The sequence below is a fragment of the Sarcophilus harrisii genome, chromosome 3 (assembly GCF_902635505.1).
Source record: "Sarcophilus harrisii chromosome 3, mSarHar1.11, whole genome shotgun sequence".
Classification (NCBI taxonomy): Eukaryota; Metazoa; Chordata; class Mammalia; order Dasyuromorphia; family Dasyuridae; genus Sarcophilus; species Sarcophilus harrisii.
The window spans coordinates 603,256,187-603,280,311 of record NC_045428.1 but is presented as its reverse complement, the minus strand read 5'-3'; the positions used below and the strand labels follow the sequence as shown (position 1 = coordinate 603,280,311).

General features: G+C 37.1%; 1 pseudogene; it reads right to left on the bottom strand.

The window, feature by feature from the left end:
* Nucleotides 1-17,167: 17,167 nt before the first annotated feature.
* Nucleotides 17,168-18,107, bottom strand: LOC100920557 (annotated as a pseudogene).
* Between the last annotated feature and the right edge of the window lie 6,018 nt (nt 18,108-24,125).

Here is a 24,125-nt window from a genome sequence, read left to right as displayed (position 1 = left end):
GAGAGCTCAGGATAGAGCCTGGAGGGACACCTCTGGTTAGAAAGTATGACCTGGAGAGGAGGGAACAAAGGAGACAGGCAACTCATCAGATAGGAAGAGGAAAATCCAAAGAGAGTATTGTCCTAAGAACCTAAGAGAGAAGAAAGTATAAAAGAGGAGGATGGAAGGTTGGAGTTAGTTTTGGGGGTGTGACAGCATATAAAAGACTTGGATGTCATACAGAGAATTTCATATATTATCTTTTAAGTTGTAGGGAGCCACATCACATCAGATGTGAGATTGAGAATCAGTAGGGCTTGGAAGCAGATTAGATATGATAGGGAGAGTGAGAGGAAGTTTCAGCACTAAGGTTGTGAGCCTGGGTGAGGGAGAATGTTGGTACCTTGGACAGTGACAAAAAAGGAAGATGGTAGGGCTTTGTTATCAGTGGAGTGAGTGAGTGAGTGCTGAAAGTGTGTGTGTGTGTGTGTGTGTGTGTGTGTGTGTTGTGTGTGTTTGTGTGAGGCTACAGAGTCCAGGTTTGCTATCCATTGACTTTAAGATGTTTGTGGGACATCCACTTTAATATATCCAGTGGCAAAGTGGGTGTAATTTCTCTTCTTAAATGTAATGTTCTCTGGTGAGGTTTCTTGGAGAGCCTCTGAGGCTTCTGGCCCATAACAAGTGGGGAGATGGGAATCTACAGAGGCTGGACAAATAGATTTGAGGAATAGTGGCACAGAGATAATTGAATTGATGAGAGATGGTGGGATCATCATTGAAATAAAGAGGGAGAAGTGAAGAAATTCCAAAGAAGAGCCTCTATGGTTAACAGATGTGACCTGGATGAAGATCCTGAAAAGGAGAGAGAAGGAGCAACACTTCAATAGGTGCAAAAAAATCCCAGGTTCAGGAAATCCTAGAGAGGAAAAACATAAAGACAAAAAGGGGTTGACGAAAGGTCAAGAAAGATAAGTGTTGAGGAAAAACAAGTTGATGTGGCATGAGCAGAGAACGCCTAGTCAACTAAATTAATTGGGGTTGGGCAGGTGAAATAGCTCCTCTTACACTACTAGTACCCTTCCTTCTTGCTTCTGTCAAATCCTTGTATAACCATCAAACCTAGATTAGATACCACCCTCTTCATGGAACAAATCCTGGTGCAATAAGGCAGCAATGTTTTGCCAGATGGCCCTCTTGGAGTGCCATACTTAAGTCCATTTCCTGAATGGATGTACTTAGGTGTCATTCCCCACTTAATCATTATATCTTATAGGTGAAGAAAAATGATCTAGTGGGGAAAGATGAAGATTAGGAAGTTTATGATCTAGCTTCCAATCTGTTCTCATGATTTTAGGCATACCAATTCAGCTCTTGAGACCTAAGTTTACAAGTTATATAACAAGCTGAGGAGAGAATAGCCCTAGTGTAAGGTCCCTCCAATTCTGAGACCATTGAGGTTGCTTCTATGTCTATCACTCAGGAGACTAAGGGCCTCTGAAGCCAGAGGCTGAGTTTGAACTCAATTTTCAGGCTTCCTTTATCCATAAGGGTATAGGAGTACAGCTTCCTCAGACCCTGGGATAGTGTGAGGAAGACTCTTGTAAATAATCAGAATGTACTCTGTATATGGGTGCTCGACACTCTCACCAGAACCAAAATCCATAGGATGCAACCAAAGCTGTTCCTAGGGGAAATTTTATATCTCTAAATAGCTACATAAATAAAATAAAAAAAAGGAGATCAATGAATTAGGCATGTAACTAAAAAAGCTAAAAAATCCCTAATTAAATACTCAAATTAGAAATTTTAAAACTTAAAGGAGAGATTACTTAATGAGACTAAGAAAAACTATTGAACCAAGAAACAAACTAAGAGTTGATTTTATGAAAAAAAAACTAACACAATAGATAAAACCTTGATTAATTTTGATCAGAAAAAGGAAAGGAAAAACAAAATCACTAGCATCAAAAATGAAAGGGGTAAACTCACCATAATGAAAAATAAATTAAAGCAATAATTAGCTAGCTATTTTGCCCAACCTGTGCTAGCAAGTTTGACAATGTAACTGAAATGGATGAATATTTATAAAAGTATAAATTGAGGTTAACTAAATAGGAGCTAAAATAATTAAATAGTCCCATTTTAGAAAGAGAAATTGAACAAGTCATATAATTACTCCTAAGAAAAATTCTCCAGGAGTCAGAGGAATTCTAAGTGAATTCTACCAAACATTTAAAGAACAATTAATTACAGTACTATAGTAAATTATTTGCAAAATAGGTAAAGAAGGAGTACTGCTAAAATTGCTTCTCTGAAACAAATATGGCACTGATACCAAATCAAGAAGGGCCAAAAGAGAGAAAGAAAAATTACAGACCAATCTGCCTACTGAATGTTGATGCAAAAATTTTAAATTAAATATAGCAAAGCAACTTATCATAAGGATAAAATAATCTCAATAGATGCAGAAAAGGCTTTTGACAAAATAAGCATCTATTCTTATTAAAACATTAGAGATCATAGGGATAAAGGGAACTTTCCTCAAAATAATAAGCAGTATCTATCAAAACCTACAGCAAATATTATTTGTAATGAAGAGAAGCTGATGGCTTCCCAATAAGATCAGGAATGAAACAAGGATGCCCATTCTCACCAGTATTATTTAACATTATACTAGAAATGTTGGCTTTAGCAATAAGAAAAGAACAAAAGAATTAGATTAGGTAATGAGGAAATAAAACTATCACTCTGCAGATGAGATGATGATATACTTAAATAATCCTAGAAAATCATCCAAAAACCTATTATAAACAATTCACAGCTTTAGCAAAATTTAAGGATATAAAGGAAACCCACACAATTCATCAACATTTCAATATATTACTGACAAACTTGGTTATTTATTTTTTCCAGCAAGAGATAGAAAGAGAAATTCCGTTTAAGATTACTGTAGATGAAATAAAATCTACCTGGGGTCTACCTGCCAAGACAAACCCAAGAACTATATGAACACAATTATTAAACACTTTTGACATGAATAAAATCAAGTCTAAACAATTGGGAAAATATCAATTGTTCATGTTAGGCTGAGGTAATATAATAAAAGTGACAATTCTGTCTAAATTGGTCTACTTGTTCAGTGTCATACCAATCAAACTACCAAAATGTTATTTTATAGATCTAGGAAAAATAATAACAAAATTCATCTGGAAGAACAAAAGGTCAAGAATATCAAGGGAATTAATTTTAAAAAATACAAAGAATGGTGTCTTAGCAGTACCAAACCTAAAACTATACTATTAAGCAGCAATAATAACAACCATTTGGTATTGGCTAAGAAATAGACTGTAGATCAATGGAATAGATTAGATAGACATGAGAGAATAATCTAGTATTTGATAAATCACCAAACTCAAGCTTCTGCAATAAGAACTCATTATTTGACAGGAATTGCTGGAAAAACCAGAAAATAATGTCGGAAAATCGGGATAAACCTATATCTCACACATAATATCAAAATAAGGTCAAATGGATACATGATTTGTCCATAAACAATTTGTATCATAACACAAATTTGTATCATAAACAAATTAGGAGAACAAGGGATAATTTATCTATCAGCTCTCTGGAGAAGGAGGGAATTTATGACCAAAGATGACTTAGAAAACATTATGAAAGGCAAAATGGACAACTTTGATTACATTAAATTAAAAAGTTTTGCACAAACAAAACCAACAGAAACAACATTAAAAGGGAACCATAAAGCTGAGGAAAAATCTTTACAGCCAGCATTTTAAATAAAGGTCTCATTTCTAAAATATATAAAGAATGGTGTCAAATTGATAAGAATATCAATCAGTCCCCAATTGATAAATAGTCAAAGGATATGAGCCGACAATTTTTAGATAACAAAATTAAAGCCATTTATAGTTAGATGAAAAAATGCTCTAAATCACTATTGATTAGAGAAATACAAATTAATATAACTCTGAGGTACCACCTCACACCTCTCCGATTGGCTAATATGACAGGAAAAGGTAATGATAAATGTTGGAAGGGATGTGGGAAAACTGGTACACTGATGCATTACTGGAGGAGTTGTAAAATGATCCATTCATTTGGGAGAGCAATCTGGAAGTATGCCCAAAAGGCTATAAAAGTGTGCATGCCCTTTGACCTAGCAGTGTTATTACTGAGTCTGTATCCCAGGGAAATCATAAAAGAAGGAAAAGGACCCACACGTGCAAAAATGTTTGTAGCAGCTCTTTTTGTGATGGCAAAGAATGGGGAAAGGAGTGGATACCTGTCAGTTGGGAAATGGCTAAATAAGTTGTGTCACATGAAGGTAATGGAATATTATTGTTATATAAAAAATGATGAACAAGCTGATTTTAGAAAGGTCTGGGAAGATTTACTTGGACTGATGCCGAATGAAACAAGCAGGGATACATTGTACACAGAAACACTAAGAAAGTATGATGATCAACTAGGAAAGGCTTGGTTCTTTCTCAGCAATTCAGTGATCTGAAGCAATCCCAGAAGACTTTGGACAAAAAATACCATTTGCACCGGAAAAAGATCTAAGGAGATTGAATGTAAATCAACACATGGTATATTCACTTCTTTTTTTCTGTTTTTTCTCTCCCATGGTTTTCCCCTTTTGTTCTGATTTTTCTTCCAACATGATTCATAAACAAGTGTATTAAAAATAAATAAACTTACCACAATAATAACAAACAAACAAACAAAAGAAATCCCCACTCTCACCAGAGTTGCCTTTGAATGAGAAATTCAGACTATCTGACAGAGTGTGGCCCAGCACAGACAGGGTTGTGCATATGTTTGTCTTTGTGTAAATATAGACATGTATACAAATGCATATGTCTGCATGCTTGTGCCATGTTTACATATAGATATGACTAGTAAGTATCAGAGGCAATATTTGAACTCAAGTCTTCCTGATTCCAAGTCAAACATATTGATATTTGCCTCCAAGTGGAAATTAGTGAAAGCTTTGAAAAGCCCTAAGAGGTTAAGCTGATTGGTTGAAGACGAGTCTGCTAGTATTTATTTGAAGCGATAGTTAAACCCAGTTCTTCCTGGCAGAAGGCAACTCTATCCACCATATGCCACGATTGCTATTAAGGGCAACCTTCTTTGAATTTCCTAATAGACATCCTTACATTCTTCAAGCCTTTCCCCTTGATTTCTTCATGAATTTCCTTGTCTGTGGAGAATTAGAAGAAGAAACAATTAGAGACTATGATCACTCTCCATTATTATCCCCATAAAGGGTAAAGCCCTTTGAAAAGTATTTATTTATTTTTTTGGGTCTTGTTCATCAATTGTTGTGATTATTGTTATTTAACCAAGTGAGTCTTAGATGTTTTTGTGCTCTGTTTTCATTAGCATTTCTGGCTTCTGTTCCTGTTTAATTATAACTTAGAAAGTAAAAAAATAAAACTGACATCCAACTGTTGCTATAGCAACTATCAAAGAGTCATCACCTCTTGACAGAGACAGCCTTCTTTATAAGAGACTTAAACACTTTTCAGGTGCAATTATCTCAAGATACTGTCTGTACTTTGCTGTTGAGTGATTTTCAGAGGATAATTTTACAAAACACAGTTTTATTGCACATAATCAATGAGCAAAGAAATCAACAAGTTTCCATGAAATGCTTCCTGTGTTCAAGGCTCTATGATTTCCTACTTTGCATGCTGCTACATTCTAAGTTTCTTAAGTTCATGGAATGTTCAGTTTTTGCATACATGTCTCTATTATTCAGCATACATTGTACCTGGCACATGACAATCATATAGTATATTACTTTGAGTTAATAGGATGGGATGAAAAAGACAAGTTAGGGGAACGAAGGAAAAATCAATTTTAACCTGTGACAGGAATTTAGGTGAAGAGGGAAATCACAAACTACAGTGGGTTTTAGATAGTCAGTATACTCAGGAGGAAGCAGTATAGTCTGAATCTGATTTGGGTTTGTTAATTTTATACCATACCTGTTCTGGTACGTGACTGTGGCAAATCTCATTTTTTTCTTTTCTGTAAATGAGGATAATAATAATTACCCTAGCTACAACTTGAGGTTTGGGTAAGGGAAGTGGTTTATACACTTTAACGAGGTTTTTTTGGCCTTTGAGATCCAAAAGAGAAGAGAAGAAAGAAATGCATCTCAACTCTGCCCACTCCCATTCCAAGTCAAGTCCTTTGGGAGATGAGTGGGGAACATATATCCTTAACTGCTTCTGCATTCTCTCTTGCAGGCTTCTAGCACAAATTCTTCATTTTCCTATAGCCTGGCTCCAACCAAGAACATGACCCTGAAGTTTGGATGGCTGAAACTTGGGAAAGCCTTGATAATTCCTCACAACAGCAAGGATTAGCAGACAATGAGGCTAACTTCCCTCCTTGCCTTTGACATACTAAGAGCTTGGGAACTCAAGGTGTATTGATTGTTGCATAATTCTTCCCTATCTGGGTTCCATTACCCAGGACAGGTTCCAAGGGGTCTCCTGTTTCTGGCGTGGCTTCCCCTTCACCCGGCACAAAGATAAGTGATTTTTTTTTACTGGTCTCCTGGACCCATGAAAGCAGGAGATAAAGCAGATTCTTACATTTAGAGCTAGAAAGAAACTTAGAAGTCTTTTAGTCCAAACACTTCATTTTATAAATGAGAAAATTGAGGTCAGGAGGTTAAACTACTGGTCCAAAGCCATATAATGGCAGAGTCCAGTTTTGAAATGAAGCCCACGGCCTACAAATCCTGAATTGTCTCCATGGCTTTCCCAACTGGACCTGGGTATAGTAGTTTGAAGGGTCCCCGGGTCTTCAAGTTCCTCTTCTTTTCCTGTCCTTTGAAATAAGATTTACATATTCAAAAAAAGCAACCTTTCCAGAGATTCCCAAATTAATTGGCCAAAATCGTGGATGGGTGTTGGAAGATCATAAAAGCCCCAACTTTCTGGCTGAGATATGCAGGAAAAATCTATTAAACCTAATAAACATTTATGGATCAATTGATTATCTTCCTATTATTTTTGTATATATTATTTTATAATTGTTCTCTAGATTAGTTTACTATGCTTTGGATTAGCATAGAAAATGTGACCACAGAAACTTTATGAAAATATTTTTCTAGTTTACTGTTTCACTTTTAATTTTAGCCCCTGTGAGCCACTTCTCATTTTGAAGATATATAAAGAATTCATTAAAATTGGTAAGAACCAGAACAATTGGTCAATTGATAAAGGAACGGATTCCCTACTGTCCTATTAGAAGGTTTGGAATTTGGAACATGCAATTTTCAAGAAAAAAAATCAATTTTATCAACATTCACATTAAACTATGCTCTGAATCACTTATTATTTTCATTATTATTTATTTCATTTCTTTCAATCAGTAAAACATGCCTTCTTTCTCCTTCTACAATATTCCCTTCCCTAAATGAGAAAAAAATAAAATAAAACTGTTATTATAAATACATATAGTCAAATATAAGATCTGAGGGAATTGAGAAAATAGGAAAGAGGACAATATATAGCTTGAACTAGTTCATCAATGGCCAAGATGAGATGGACAATAGCCTGGGTAGGGACAATGGCTTGGAAAAGAACTGAGGAGTCAAGTGACTAGGAGTCATAGTGTGAGGAATAAAACAAGTTTTGGGGTTAGAAGATGGAAGATTATGATCAGAGTGAGTAATTTCAGAACACATAAATGTGAATGTGAAAGACTTTTGGGTGATGACAACAAGGTCAAGAGTTTGACCATCTTTGGTCAGTCAGGAAAACTACATAAAGTATTGAGTTAGTTAAGCTCTTTTATATTAGACAATAGGTGGGTGAAAAATACTGATGCAACATTTTTTCCTTGTAAGCTTTATTTACACAGGTTGGAGGAGAATAGACATATTTTCACCCTGGTCAAAGACTTACCAGGATTTTCATATGAAATCTTGCTTAGCTAGTCATTCATAGCACATCTATCAAAAGGAGAGACAGAAGCTAGAGGAAAGCACCGCATTAATATATGATCAGTAGTGAGAAGATCCGAGACAGGGAAATCATTTTCTGGAAAACAAAATTATAATACAAAAGCAAAACTCAAACAAGAGTTGATTCATACAGAAAAGAAACAAATAGGAAAAATAAAACTATGGGCAGGAGGATATGACTACCAATTATATAATCAGTGTTTAAAGAGAAAAAATTTGGCTTTTCAGGATGATTCACAATCCAAATATATGATCTATACTACAACAAACACATTTCTCTAAAAATCATTGTCATCTCTGGTTGGAAGGAATTGCTCCCTCCACTTAAATTACACAGCCTTGTGGTCCTCTCTTAAGTCCCATGATAAATCATGAGGTCTCTGGGATTTCTCTGGCCATCTGCTAGGGATGAACCTCCCTCTTCATTTCACATCCTAACTTCCCCACCTTCCTTCAAGTCTTAGTTAAATACCCATCTTCTGCAAGAAGCCTTTTCCAATCTTTCTTAATTTTTGTGCTTTCATTCTTTTAATCATTTCCTATTTATGTTGTATTAATCTTTTTGTGGATTTTTATTGTTCCGCATCTTCCCCACATTTAGATTGGGAGTTCCTTGTGGGCAGGAACCATCTTTTGCCTCTTTTTGTATCCTCAGCACTTAGCACATGGCTCACAGAGGAGGCCTTTAACTAATATTTCTTGATGATGGATTACAAAGAAATTGCAATGATAGCAAAAGTAAAACTAAAATTTAAAACTTTTCATAAATGATTTTTGTATGTTAAAATCTTGGGAGTTGAAGAGGGATAAAAATCAGAATGTTTCTGCCTTCAAGGAGTTTGAGTTGTATTGGGGAGATGGAACACATACAGAGAAAAGTAATTACAAAGAATAAATGCATAAGAATTCCAAGAAGGATAAGGACAATAGAAAAGATCTTGTATAAGGACATGGAAAGTGAGCTATATGAGGACTCTGTGAGGAAAATAAGAGGAGTGAGAGAGTTCCACAAATGGAGGATTCCCTGTGAAAAGGCACATTGGGGAAGGGGAATGTAACTTATGGGAAACAGCTAATAGTCAACAATGAGCAAGAGTTTATTAAACACATATTGTAAAATACATATTGTATTTCAGCTTCTACATTAAGCACTGAGGACACAAGGAAAGGCAAACACAAAAGGAACAACAGCCTCCCAAACAGTCTATGTTCTCTGGGGTTCTGACTCCAACAGGTCACTTTCAGTTCAATGGGGGGGAGGCTGACAGTAGCAGAGACCAAGTATGTACCATGTCAGGCCTTTGATACCAGGGATGAAAACATTGCTACCAATAAGTTTAAGGAGGAAACAAAATTCTGACTGAGCCATTTAAAATCATGAGATGATTCTGTTAAAGAGCTGCATGCAATATGTCATCAAATTCTGTGCCACTGAATTGGAAAATATCAATTTACAGCTAAATCCTGGTGAAGATCAATGCCAAAGAATGCTTAAATTACTGAACATTTCTACTCATTTCATATGCCAGCAAGGTGATGTTTAAGATTCTTTAAGTGTGGGTTTAGCAATATGTGACCAATAATTACAAAAGGGCACGTTAATTTTCAGAGGCAGAGAATTGAAAGAGTAAATTGCCAGCATTTGCTGGATTATGAAAAAAGCAGGGGAGTTCCAGAAAAAAAACCCAGGCATTTACTTCTGCTTCATTTATACTAAAACTATTTTTCTATTTTTGAATGTGACAAGTTTTTCAAAGTGATGGTAGGGCCATTTCATTTTTTTCTCTCTTGAGGAATCTATGCAAGAAATAATAGAACAAAATATGGAACTAGTCATTGTTTTGGATTGGGAAAAGAGTACAATAAGGCTGTATGTTGCCATGTATTTATTTAAATTTTAATTGAACACTTGATGTAAAAAGTGAGATTGGATGTATTAAAACCCAGAATTGAAGTTTCTGGGATAAACACCTAAAAATCTCATATATGATGAAACCGCTCTGATGGTAGAAAATGAAGAAGAAGAAGAAAATGAAGAAAAAGAAGATGAAAGGAAAAGGGGCTGGTAGAGGACAAGATAGATAGATGGTGTCATGGGAGCAATGAACATGAACTTTGGATGAGGGTGAAAGAAGATGGCATAAAAGCCACCTAAACATGGAAAAAAACCGCAACACTCTTAAATCTTTGCCACTAGTCTCATTGTTACATTCCAAATAGAGGGAGAAGAGATGAAAGCAGTTTCAGATTCTATATTCTTAAGCTCAAAGATCACTGCAGATGATGACTGCTGCTATGAAGTTTAAAGACTCTTGTTGATTGACAAAGCTTTCGAATTTGAACAGCAGGCAAAAGTCAGAGACATAACTACTGACTTTCTGACAAAATGTGTTTCTTTTCCAGTAGCAATGTATGGCTATGAGAATTGAAGTATGAGAAAGGCTGAACACTCGAATTATGCTTTAGGATTCTGGTGCTAAAACAAACGTTGGAGAGTTCTGAGAGACAACAAGATTAGATCAGTGAATGTTTGCATTAATTCAGACTAGTCATTGAAAGATCAAATATTGAATTGAAGCTTAAATCATTTGGCCACATAATGAGAAGACAGGAGTCACTGGAAAATTCTATGATGTTGGGAAAGATTGAAGATGAAAGGAAAAGGGGCTGGGAGAGAACAAGATGGATAGATGGTGTCATGGGAGCAATGAACATGAACTTGGATAGTGGAGGACAAAAGAGCCTGGGGTGGTGGAGATGCAAGGGTCAGAAAGAGCTGGACATGACTGAACTATTCAACAACAGCAACTATAGTTTCCCCACCCCCAAAAGCACCACCACTTTCATTTTGGCCTAACTATATCAAAGCTTTCCTTTACATCTCTATAATTGATTTACTACCTTATTCATGACAAATAGGCTCACTTAAACAATTATTTTGTTAAATATTCTCCAATTGCAAACAAATTTTATATATTCTCTGAGATTTAAAAAGAAACACCCACATTATTGTAGTGGAAAAACTTAACAGAATAGAAGTAATTTTGGGAGTAGTCAGTGGGAAAGGCATCAAGATATGGCAATTGTGACTTAAGAATGAGAAGTTTATAACTGGTTTGTTTTATTTGAAGTATCATTTCAAGTAGATTTGATTCAGTATCATGGTGGAATTGTCTCATGGTGGAATGCAACTTTATATGGCTAGAAAGAGCACGTGTAGATGGACTGTCCTCATAAAAAGAAAGACAACCAATATGGAGGTATAGGAATGTGGACAGGGTTCCTGGGGCTCAACGGAACAAATGCTTAGGAGACTAGGAAGCTCCCCTTTTAGCTATGGAATTGTCAATAACTGGACAGTGTGACTGGATCAGAATATATTGATTGCCAGTAAATCTATGGAGCTTTGACTCCAAATCTGTTACTATGGAGTTTATGAAGTGCTTACTATGTGCCAGTACAGTGCAATGAAAAGAAAAGAAGAGGCAACTTGTTGATTTTCCAGGCCAGGCCTCTTTACCCATACCCTTAATCCTATGGCTTGCCTATCTCCTCTAGCAGACTGTTGTACTAAATAATCATTTTTCCCTCTAATTTTCATTCTCTCCCAATATACTAACTCCTCTCTTTCTTTTGGTCATGTCCAATTGTCTTCCATGTTTAAAAAACCTTTCACTTTGCACTCTCTCGTCAAGCAGTACTCTTAAATGCCTCCTTCCTCTCACAGATGTATACCTATTAAAAATAATCTATGCTCATTGCCTGCACTTCCCTTCTCATGAACTTTGCAAACCGATGTAACTTGGCTTTTTGCCCCATCTCAGTTGAAACCACCATTTCTAAATTTACTCAATGATCTATAATTGTCAACTCGAATGACCCTTTTTCTTCCCTCTGCTCTCATTTGTCTTGACCTCTCTATAGCATTTGGAGATTGTTAGCACCATAAGCTCTGAGACGTGCTCTGTCCTCTAGGTTTCTGTGAAACATTTTCTTGGTTCTGCTCCTCCTGGGCACTCTCTTACACTCGCTGTCTTGACAATCCCATCAAAATCAAAGTTTCAGTTCAATATCTTAATCCAGGCTCAGATCATCATATTCAGCCCAGCAACTCTTTTGAGCTTCCATCTTGTATTACTAGTTGGCTCTTAGTCATTTGAAGCTGAATGTCTCAGAGACATCAAAATGCAATTATAGTGAAAAGAGAAATCATTGTTTGCAGCTCTGTCTGGACCCAGCCCAGTTACTACTTGATTCTCAAATAAAAAGTGATGGGGAGAAACCTGAGCATGGTCTTGGAAGGTAGCATTTTCTACTGTGACACCTCAGTCCAGGGAATTAATCACAAGAAATGAGCTCTAAGATGGGGAATCTATAGGACTCCTTTCCTCAGAAATAGTAACTGTGGGTGGGAAACCATATGTTGTTGTGCCAAAGTTCCCTTTTGATGTCCTAGACCTAGTTTCCCAATTGTCCTATTTAGTTATTCTGCCTCAAGTTATAACCTTTCCCTCTTAATGTTTGATGAGATAAAGGTTTTATATCTTTAGGTTATAGACATTCCTTCTTAATGTTTGACAAGATAAAGATTTATCCAGTTTAGATGTCATTAGAATATCAGTAACCCCTCCATTGTGTCATCCTAGGGCCTCCCACACCATTAGATTATCCCCATCCAGGTGCCTCCCCACTATGTCATTTTCTTGTTATCCTATAAAAAGCTTGGTGTCCTGATACTCTGGCTGGACTCTTTGAGATGATAGTCTTGTCTAGCCCTGGGATCAAACATGGATCCTTGGTCCCAGTATTTCTTCCATTTAATAAACTATTGAATTGGACTCTAATCTCTTGTCTTGCTCAGTGTCTTCGGCATTACAATGTGAAGAGGGAGGTAGTGTGAGTAAGGTCAAAGGGTGCTGGAGTTGAATAAAAAAGCTCAACAGAATGCCCATCTGTCTGATTTCAAGGCTAGGAGAGTCCAGAACACTGGAGAAAAGGTCTGATTGGGAAAGAGGGGAAGGGGAGCATAATGAATGGAGGGGCAAGAGGAAGATCTCTTCAGCCCAAAGATTGATTGCTGCCAGTCATTTTTATGGCCACCTTCATCCCAACCCCAGCTGAATCTCTATCATATTTCCCCTCCTCCTTTCTTTCTTCTTTTTTCATGTTAGGAAGAGGTGAAAGCCCATTAACATTGAGGAAATAAAACAATGAGCAATGGGGCTTCTGTTTCCTTATCTGCAAATAATAATGTAGAATTAGAGGATGGCTAAAGTTCCTTCCAACTTTAAATCCTATGATCCTAATTGCTTTGACTTCTCACTGGGAATATTCCCCACTTGAGGATACTATATGAAGAGTCTGCTAAGAGGATAAGAAGGCTCTCTTTTCCTTCCTAGATTCCTTTGATCTAACCCTCTAAACCCCATAGTCAATATAACTGGTACTTTTTTGGACAGAAACTCTAGCTTGAAGATACTGGTGAGTGTGTCTCCCAGAGTGACCTTTTCACACCTCTTCTATTTTTTCCATTATGGCTTCCAAAGCTTTCCATTTTGTCTCACTACCGGCCTTGGAACCCCACAAGCAGACACCAAGTATAACGGACCAACAGAGAAAAGGACCAGAAGATCCTAGAGAATTCAGTTTAGGTGGACCTACAAGTGCACATATTTTTGGCACTGTTGTCCCTGCTGGGGAAATCCATTTAGACCTAGATGCAGCAACATAGCATCTTGTTTACAACACAGAGTGGTGATCTTTTAACGCTCTGCAATTCAGCATGTTACCCTATGAAGGAAGGCTTATTTAAAAAATCTTTTAGACAAAGAGTATGTGCAATGGTCATTGTAATGCATTAAGATTCCAGGGCTAGGTTGGTGGAGGGAGTTGGAAGGATGGCTGGAATTCATTCCACCTTTGTCTTTATCATTTAGCTTCTCCAGCTTCCTGCAAGTGCAGTTTCTTGATTCAAGTTTGTGGCTTGTCCAGTGTCTGCCTTATGAGAAAACTTTATTTACTTATGGGAATTGTGAGAAAACTTATGGCATCATTTGGATCTGCAGTGAATTCCTTGCATTGCTGGGAAGCTGCCCCATCTCTACTTGTTGCTTAGAGATTATTAACTCAGAACCTAGGTTTAACTGACTAGAAACTTTGTCATATTCAAAACAGAGAAAAAGAGGTTCCCCCCTCACAAGTATCTATCCTTAAACCACCCTGTGCCTTATCTGGAAAATGGTTGTATACCAGTCAATCAGTTATTATTTCCTTGTTCCTTTAATCCCACTAGAGGAGATCGGGATACCTACTTTCCTGATTTCAGGGAATTACATTACTTCACCCTCCCCTCTCAATTTGGCAAATCTCTAATCTTTCATTCAATTAGAAATCAGATTACTTAATGTTGTATCCTGATTTATGCCTTATTATTTTGTAGGTCACATTTTTGTAAATTGCGTGTAATACCTCCCATGTTGATGGATTTATATATACCTGTTTCAAGTGAGACCATTAAGAAACCTGCTAATCTGATTTGATTTTCCATTTTCCTTTAGTGTTTTCATCACCCTTCCTGAGAAATCAGAGAGGGCATGTCACCCCCTTTTATGATGTTTTCACCACGTTTTTGAGCAGTCATGGAAGGGTTTGGTCACCTCTTTGGGGTTTCCACCTCCTTGAGAAGTCAGGGAGAGTGACCACCTTATGTTCTCAAACAGAAGAAAGAGGGAGATATTATGGACCAGAATTCTGAACTTGAAACAAGGATGCTTACAAGGTACTAAGTAAGTGGATTTGATGAGACAATGGTTATCTAGTTTAGCATGGTTCAGTCTGAATGATTTAATCTTACAACAAATAATGGTTTCCTAGAGATATAATGATCAGAATATACTCACGGTGGAGCATATAAGCAGGGACTGAGAGCCACAGAGGACAAGCACACTAGAAGTTCTCAGAGCCAAGGAGAGACAGAAATCCATTTCACCTTCAGTCAGGTTCCTGGTGGCTGGCCTGGCCTTCTGCACTTCCCCCACTGGGACCAAGGCAGGTCTAAAACCCTCTTCAGAAAGCTGCCCAGCCCCAGAAAGGAGATAATAAAGTATTTGGACTTGAACATGTGGCTGTTTTTGTGGTGATTACTGAACTGAAACGAAGGCTGCTCCCAGAGAACCCAAGAAACCCGATACAGAGAATATTACAGTAATTGGTGAAGGTGAACATTATTTCTCTCAATCTACCTTCATGTGAAGAATTCATCTAAACTGTAGTTGAGAACAACAATTAAACAATGACCTTGTTCAACAGCAAAATTGAAAATCTGATGTCAAACTAATAAAAAAAGAACAACTGATCAGTTTTAACAAACTGTATATTTAAAGTAAATTTCCCCAAAGGAAGATCTATGAAGAGTAAGTAATTTAGAATCGAGAAGTACAACAAATGCAATTATTCACAGCTAGTCACAGATGCAAAATGATATCAATCACCAAGGCTCATTCAGTCATTTTGATCAAAGGTAGACACTAATTGAAGAATGATATCTACAAACTAGATAAACTGTCCAAATATTATTTCATTACCACACTACGTTTGGTAATCCTAAAATTATACTAATCTTTCTTCTCCCTTAATAAAGTAGGAGCATGTCAATACAGAAACCAATGCAAATTCCACTTTCACATGAAAAGAGCAGCAAAAATGGTTTTGAGTGTGTTTCAGATTTTCAAAAAAGTTAAAGTTCATTTTGCATTTGTAAGAAAAACAAGCAAGTTACCAAAAGTTGAAATTGATAAAAGGTTAATATTGACTTCCTTATAAAAATGAAAAAAATTTTTGTTTTAAACATATACCATACAACTGATTATCTGATCTTAGACTGACTAATTATAAGAATGGTTTCAAGGGGTAGTATAGTTGCTTGCTTTCCCCTTATATTTTATTTATTCATTTATATTTTGGCCTTATATTTTAAAGAAGCAATTTAGAAATCTAATTCCTATTTTCTTCAGGCATCTCACCAAGACCCAAGTTGAAATTGATAAAAGTTTAATATTGACGTCATTATAAAAATGAAAAAATAATTTAATTTTAAACATATACCATACAACTAATTTTCTGATCTTAGACTGACTAATTATAAGAATGGTTTCAAGGGATAGTATAGTTGCTTGCTTTCCCCTTATATTTTATTTATTTATTTATATTTCCCCTTATATTTTAAAGTTAATGGACTCTCTAGAAATAGAGTAATTCCTATTTTCTTCAGGCATCTCACCAAGACCCAAGTTGAAATTGATAAAAGTTTAATATTGACTTCCTTATAAAAATGAAAAAAAAATTTAGTTTTAAACATATACCATACAACTAATTATCTGATCTTAGACTGACTAATTATAAGAATGGTTTCAAGGGATAGTGTAGTTGCTTGCTTTCCCCTATATATTTATTTTAAAGTTAAAGGGCTCTCTTGAAATAGAGGAATTCCTATTTTCTTCAGGCATGTCACCAAGACCCAAAGGATATGAACACACAACTTTAACCTTATAGAAATATATTCTTGAAAATAATCCTATATAAAGAAGTGTCCAAAACTCGCCTCTCCCCTCCCCTTCCTTCCTCTCTGCTCCTCTCCCCTCCCCTCCTCTGCATCCTCTCTTCTTCCCTCCCCTCCCCTCTCCTCCCCTCCCCTCCCCTCCTCTCCCTCTACCTCCCCTTCCGTGCCCTCCTTCCCTCCCCTGCTCTCCCCTCAGCTCCCCTCCTCTCTCAACACACACACACACACACACACACACACACACACACACACACACAAACAAAAACTAACCCCAGGGATTTGTTCTGTTTTACAAAATCTCACGAGAAAGAAACTAGACTTGGCCTACTCACCCTCCTTCTCTCTCCTCCGCCCTCTCCCCTCCCTCCGCTCTCCTCCCTTCTTCTCCTCCCTCCTCTCCTCCTCCTCCTCCTCATCTCCCTCTCTCCCCTCCCCTTCCTTCCCTCCTCTACCTCCCTTCCAGCCCTCCCTTCCTCCCTCCCCTCAACCCCTCCTCTCTCAACACGCACACACACACACACACACAAAAACTAACCCCAGGGATTTGTTCTGTTTTACAAAATCTCATTTATAGTGAAACTAGATTCTTGGCTTACTTTTTAAAGCTAATCCCAAAATCTTGTAAGTGTCCAGCTATGTCCCAAATTTCTTCATCTAAAAAAACTTCCATCTATGTCCACAATCATTACAGAAAACATATGTTGTCATAGGTTCATCACCACTTAGGGTTTGAAGCTGGGTATAGGTACAATTCTTCTTTTTACATTTGCCACATTGGAATAGATCACTTTGGCTCCCACCGGTCTGAGCCAGTTGATATTTTCTAATTGCTTCTCTGGTCAGGTTTTTACGCATCTCTTTAAGTTCGTCACTAGCCATTTCCTCTGCAGTCATTCTAGCAAAGCAATCTGGAGGTATGTTCCCATAGAGTACGTTTTTCCTTAAATTTGGATTCTTTGCATCCTTGAGATTTGCTATTCTACTTCGTACCCTGTTTTTATACTTTATATCCCTGTTCCTTAGCTCCTGATACACAGCTTCCTCAATCTGAGCTGCCAGTTCTTCTACATCGGCCCCAATAGCAATGTAGTCATCTCCAGTTCTGAGGGCTGCAGCCAGCATCTCTCTGCACTTGATTCGGACCCAATCTGAGGTGCTTGGTGCCCTGGGGAAAGATTTAATGAGGGAATGGGAAGCATTGGTCTCTTCCTTTCCCTGGTTTGCTTTGATGCTGGAGCTCCTTTCTTGTCCTGGCTCAGGGCTGCTTTGGGAAGAGGTAGCAGGTTCCTTTTTTGGTTTCATCTGAGTCTTGGAGGGCCCACATACCAACTTCTTCCAGCATTTGACGAGAGACTTGGCTAATGAGGCGACTTCTTCATCTGTGCTCTGCTTGCGAACAGTATTTACTGAGATTCCAATTTTTGTGGACTGCAACAATTCCAGAGTCATGGGAACGTTCTTAAGTTCCTTTAGCAAGTCCAGGGCCCCAGCCGCGTTCTTCTTCTGCACCATCTTATCGATCTTCTTGGCTATACGAAGGATCTCGTCCTCCATGGCAATGATGGTTTTGCAACCCCACTCTTCCACCACCCGAAGGGGATGGGACACTGAGAAGCGGAAGCAAGAGGCTGATCTCCAAAGAGTAAGCGAGGCAGAGGTAAGCAGGAGTCCCAGGATGTCAACAAGAGCCACCCAGGGAGAACCAAGGCCCAGGGCCCTCTCAGGAACAAAGAAAAACCAGGCTTGAGTGATTGCTTGTCCCCAGGCAAGGGCGCCTGCTCCTCTCCAACTCTGGTGATTGCTGTTCCCAGGCAAAGGTGACTGCTGGTCTCAGGTGCTGGTGATTTCTCCTCCCAGGCTCTGACAGCAGATGGAAACTGGGGACTTTGAAGAAATATACTTGAAAAAAGTATACTTGAAAGGACGATTCAACCCAGAGGAATAAGAGACAGCACAGCCACCAAGTGGGTCTGTGTCATCGAGTCTGTTCTCCAGTTTGAGTTCAAGAGCTGGAGTGAGCTCCAGCCTCCAGTCCTCAATCTTTCCCTTAGTCTGTCTCCCTCTCACATCTCTTAGCCCTCATATACTGTCTTAAAAGTACTTAATCAGAAATATCAATCTTTTAGAATAGGTGTCAACTCATATATCTCTACTAAGTACCTGTAAACAAGGGAATCATTATCTCAATTCCACTGAGTTAACACCTTGTTGTAAGATTACTTGTTTCAAGTATACTTGGCCCTCTACTTCTCCCACTTTCTTGACTTGCGGGTTGATCCACAGACAACTGCCCTCTGACTTCTCAGAAAGGGCAGTGAAAACACCAAAAAGGAGGCGATCACACCCTCCCTGATATCTCTGGGAGATGAAAACACCAAAGGGGAATTGGAAGTCCAACCGATTAGTGGGGTTCCTCTGGGCTGAAACTGAAACAAGTATAGAGGAATCAATCAGTACTGAGAATCTTGCACGTATTGACTGTATCCAAGATCTACTGTAACTCATTTAATATGTATAGGACCACTTTGACATCTTTTGGGGGAGAGGGTGGAGGAGGGAGGGGCAAAATCAAATAGAAGGAGTGTGTATGGGATAATGGTAAAAATTTTGGCACACACAATTCCACACAAATGTTATTTAACAAAAAAAATTAAAAAAAGGTAACGAGATTAAAGCTAAAAGGACAGGTCTATCTGATTTAAGAATGTTACTATGTTGTTTACAAGAAAAACATTTAAAGTAGGAGATACATATACATTAAAGGTAAAAAAGGCTGTTAAATGAGGCTTCAGGTGGTCAAAAGTAGGTAGCCATCCTTATCTCAGAATCAAGCAAAAGTAAAAAACTGATCTAATTAAGAGATAAGGAAGGAAACTACATCCTGCTAAAGGGTAGCATAAACAACGAAGCAATATCAATATTAAACATATATGCACCAAGTGGTATGGCATCCAACTTCCAAAGGAGAAGTTGAGAGCAAAGAAGAAATATCAACAAACCGCAATAGTAGTGAATCTCAACCTTTGCACCTTCAGAATTATACAACCCAAACCACAAAACAAATAAGAAAGAAAATTAAAGAAGTAAATAGAATATTAGAAAAAATTAGTATGTTGGATCTTGGAGAAATTGAATGAGTTAGAAAAGGAATATACTTTCTTCTCAGCAGTTCATGGAACCTAATTTAAAAATTGACCATATGGCTAGGACATAAAGACCTCAATTAAATGCAAGAAAGCAGAAATAGTAACAAGCTTTTCAGATAATGATGCAATAAAACTACATTCAACAAAAAGTTAGGGAAATACCAAAAAGTAATTGGAAACTAAACCATTCTTCTAAAGAATGATTATGAAGTAGCAAATAGATGTTAAATAATAATTTCAATTAAGATAAATACAATGATGATCACACCAAAATCTTCAGGGATGCATGAAGTAAAATAAGAGGAATTTATATCCTTAGAGGCTTACTGAATAAAAACAGAGAAAGAAAGATTAATGAATTGGCTTCAACTAAAAAACTAAAAAAAAGACCAAATTAAAAACCCCCTATCAAACACTAAATTGGAAATTTAAAATTAAAGGAGAAATTAAAAATGGAAAGTAAAACCATTGGAACTAATTAATAAATTATTAAAAATAGCATCTTATACTCAATCATGAAAACCTCACTTGGCTACAGACGTCAACCAGGAAAAAAGAGACTTCATATTCCAAGTGAATTGGCTGCATCCTTCCCTATCAGACCATAACTATCACCAACTCTTTAAACGACTTCCTTCAATGTTCAGTTCCCTAGGCTAATTAATTCTATGCCACTGTTTGTAGAATCATCATATTATATTTGTATTGATATGTATACTAGTAATATACTGAGTTAAATTCATTGTAACTCACTCAAATTATTTTTATCTTTGAAGCAAATAAAAATATTAGCCTATTATCCTTGAACACATTAGACCTTTAAATACTTGAAAAACCAATACATCTATTTTTATCTCATCAAAAGTCAGTTACTTTAACCCTTCCTCCTTGTGAGATATCAACCAATAACTTCATCAACTTCTAAATTTTAACTAGTTTGTGAAGGCCATTGTAAAAGAGCACCAGCAGCAAGCCAAATTCCTCAGGTGTGATATGACCAATGAAGAGCACAATAAAACCATTGTCTTCTTCAGACTGAATTAAATCAACTGTCTAGTATATGAAATTTTTTTATTTCATTTCTTTTAAAAATTATTTTTATCTCCAAATATCCTGCTTCCCATCACTGAAAAAAAAAACATGAAAAAAGCCAAATAAAATAGACAAGCCTTTTGCAAATCTGATTAGAAAAGGAGGAGGAAAACAAATTAGTAGTCTTAAAATGAAAAGGGAGAACTTTCCACCAATGAAGAGGAAATTAGAAAGAATAATAAGGAGTTATTTTGCTCAACTTTTATGCCAATAAATTTGATAACCTAAGTGAAATGGATGACTACCTGAAACATGACTCCTAGACTAACAGAGGAAGAAGCAATGGTTTTGAATAGTCCCATTTCAGAAAAAGAAATAGAACAGGCAATTAAACAACTCCCCAAGAAAACCCAGCACCAGATGGATTTATATGTAAATTTTTACCAAACATTTAAAGAACAATTGGCCCCTAATGCTATATAAATTATTTGATAAAATAGGGTCGAAGGAGTCCTACCAAATTCCTTCTATGACACAGACATGGTACTGATACCTAAAACTGCAGGCTGAAAACAATAGAGAAAGAAATTATAGACCAACTTCCTTAATGAATATTGATGCTAAAATCTTTAAATAAGATATTAAAGAAGACTACAGAAAATCATCTCCAAGATAATACACTATGATCAAGTAGGGATTTATACCAGGAAATGCAGGCTGTCTAATATTAGGAAAACTATCAACATAATTGGCCATACACAACCAAATTAACAAAAACTATATGATCATCTCAATAGATGCAGAAAGCATTTGATAAACCATCCATTCCTAATAAAAAATTCTTGAGAGTATAGGAATAAATGGACTTTTCCTTAAAATAACTGGGCACTATTTAAACCATCAGTACATCATATGTAATGGAGACAAACTGCAACCATTCCCAATAAGATCTGGAGGAAACAAGGTTGCCCACTCATCACCGTTACTATTTAATATTGTATAGAAATGCCATAGCAATAAGAGCTGAGAAAGAGATTAGCAACAAGAAGAGGCAACAGAGGACAAATTATCACCTTGTCGATGACAGATGGTACTAGAGAATCCCAGAGATTCAGTCTCACTCATTTCAGTACTGAAACCTTTAAACTATAGTGCTCCAGTTATTCAGAAATGTGAGATGTGCGTTGCTACTTAGAGCCATCTCCACTCTAAAATGTTCATATATGGACGGTTTGGTGCCTGATCTGTGGTGTAGAACTTTCAGAACTCATATTGGTCTGATTAGCCTGAACCATCACACTGTACCACCGCCATGGGTGTATCTCCTTTGAGAATAAAGGGACAACCATCTCTATAGTCTTCTCAAACTTGAGAGAAGCTCCAAACTGGAACTTCCTTCCCTGTAGAGAGATCTTTGCTTTCCTATTTCTATTAGGAACACCACCAACCTTTAGTCATATAGATCTGGGATCTTAGATCTCTTTGTTACAAATGAAAAATGAATCTCTAGGAGGACAATAAACTTTGTCTAGATCATGCATAAAATAAGTATCAGAGTTTGCTGAGAACTGTGGACCAAACTTCAGTTATGTTCTGAATCAAACTTAGCTTTAGCATTGATCCTTCTGTGGTGGACAAGGTTGAAGAAAAGGACTCTAAACAATTTTACTGAGTCATCATGCTAGGAAAAGGAAGTATGGGCTGAGTTTTGTTGAGTTTCCTTTAGTTCATAGATTGAAAAGGGATTCAGAAAACAGATTATTAAGTAGCAGGTCCCCTCATTATGTGGATGATAAACAAAGGAAATAACGGAATTTGTCTATGGTCGTTCCAATACATATGAGCAGAGCTGCATCTGCACCTCAGTAAGCTGTTCCATTTCCTGTTTCAGTATCTTTTCTTCCAGGCCCTCTCCCAAGTCAACCTCCTGCCCCAAAGATTTTAGCCTGGTCCTGGCAATGTGATCTGCAGCAACATGTCAGACAGATGATTTGCCCAGAAAATGGACATATCTGCTGTTCAAGGAGGAAATTCTGTTCTGGCAGGACAAGACTACAGAATGTTGGGCTGAGTTCAACTTACTGTTTGAGACAACCTAGGATTTTGGGAACCAGTTGCAAGTATTTCTACCTTTTAGCTTTTCAAATAGTTTTCAGAGGCCAGGATGGTCCTGGTGATTTCAGAGAAGATAAGAAAGGGATCTGGTTCTATTATTGTAGTTGCTGTTTTTATCATATAATGGCAGGCTTATTTAGAAAAATGAAAAAAGAAAAATAGAAGAAAACCCAGAAGAGAAATACGTCGCATGCACAGCAGAATACAAAAGAGGATCTAGAAGAAGTAGCAATAAATTTCTGTTTTAAGAAAGTGTATATGATACTAGAATACATTGTATTCAGAACTGTCCACCTTGCAAATTAAGACAACTCTGAGATATTGATTTGCACATTCTGCTGACTGGCTAGAAATGACAGGGGAACAAAATGCAGAATGTTGAGGGATGGGAAACAGACTTAATATATTGTTGGTGGAGTTGCATTACATCCAACCATTCTAGAGAGCAATTTGGAACCTGCTCAAAAGACAACTGTGCATACCCTTTGACCTATCAGTGTTACTACTGGGCTTAGATCCCAAAGATACTAAAGAAGTGAAAGAGACCTGTATGCATGAATGTTTGTAGGCCCTCTTTGTAGTGGCTAGAAACTGGAAACTGAGTGATGCCCCTCAATTGAAGAACATTGAATAAATTGTAGTATATGAATATTATGGGATGTTATTGTTCTGTAAGAAATGACCAGCAGGATGATTTCAGAAAGGCCTGGGAGACTTACACGAACTGATGCTGAATGAAATGAGCAGGACCAGAGATCATTATATACTTCATCAATATTACTATAGGATGACCAATTCTGATGGACCTACGTCCTCAGCAACGAGATGAACCAACCAGTTCCAATTGAGCAGCAATGAAATGAACTAACTACACCTAATAAAGAATTCTGAGATGATTAAAACCATTACATTGAATTCCTAACTCTCTATTTTTGCCCACCTGCATTTTGGATTTTCATAGGGTAATTGTAATATTTCAGAGGCCGATTCTTTTGTACAGCAAAGAACAGTTTATCATGTATACTTACTATGTATCAAATTTGTATTTTAATATATTTAACATCTACTGGTCATCCTGCCATCTGGGGGACTGGGTGGGGGAAGGAGGGGAAAAATTGGAACAAGAGGTTTGCAATTGTCATGCTGTAAAGTTACCTATACATATAACCTGTAAATAAAAGGCTATGTAAGGATTGTTTTGAGGGTACTTAATTGAAAAATTGTCCACCTTGCTTCCTTCTGCTTTCTTTTAATCCTCTGCCACATTTTTTTTTATGTACTT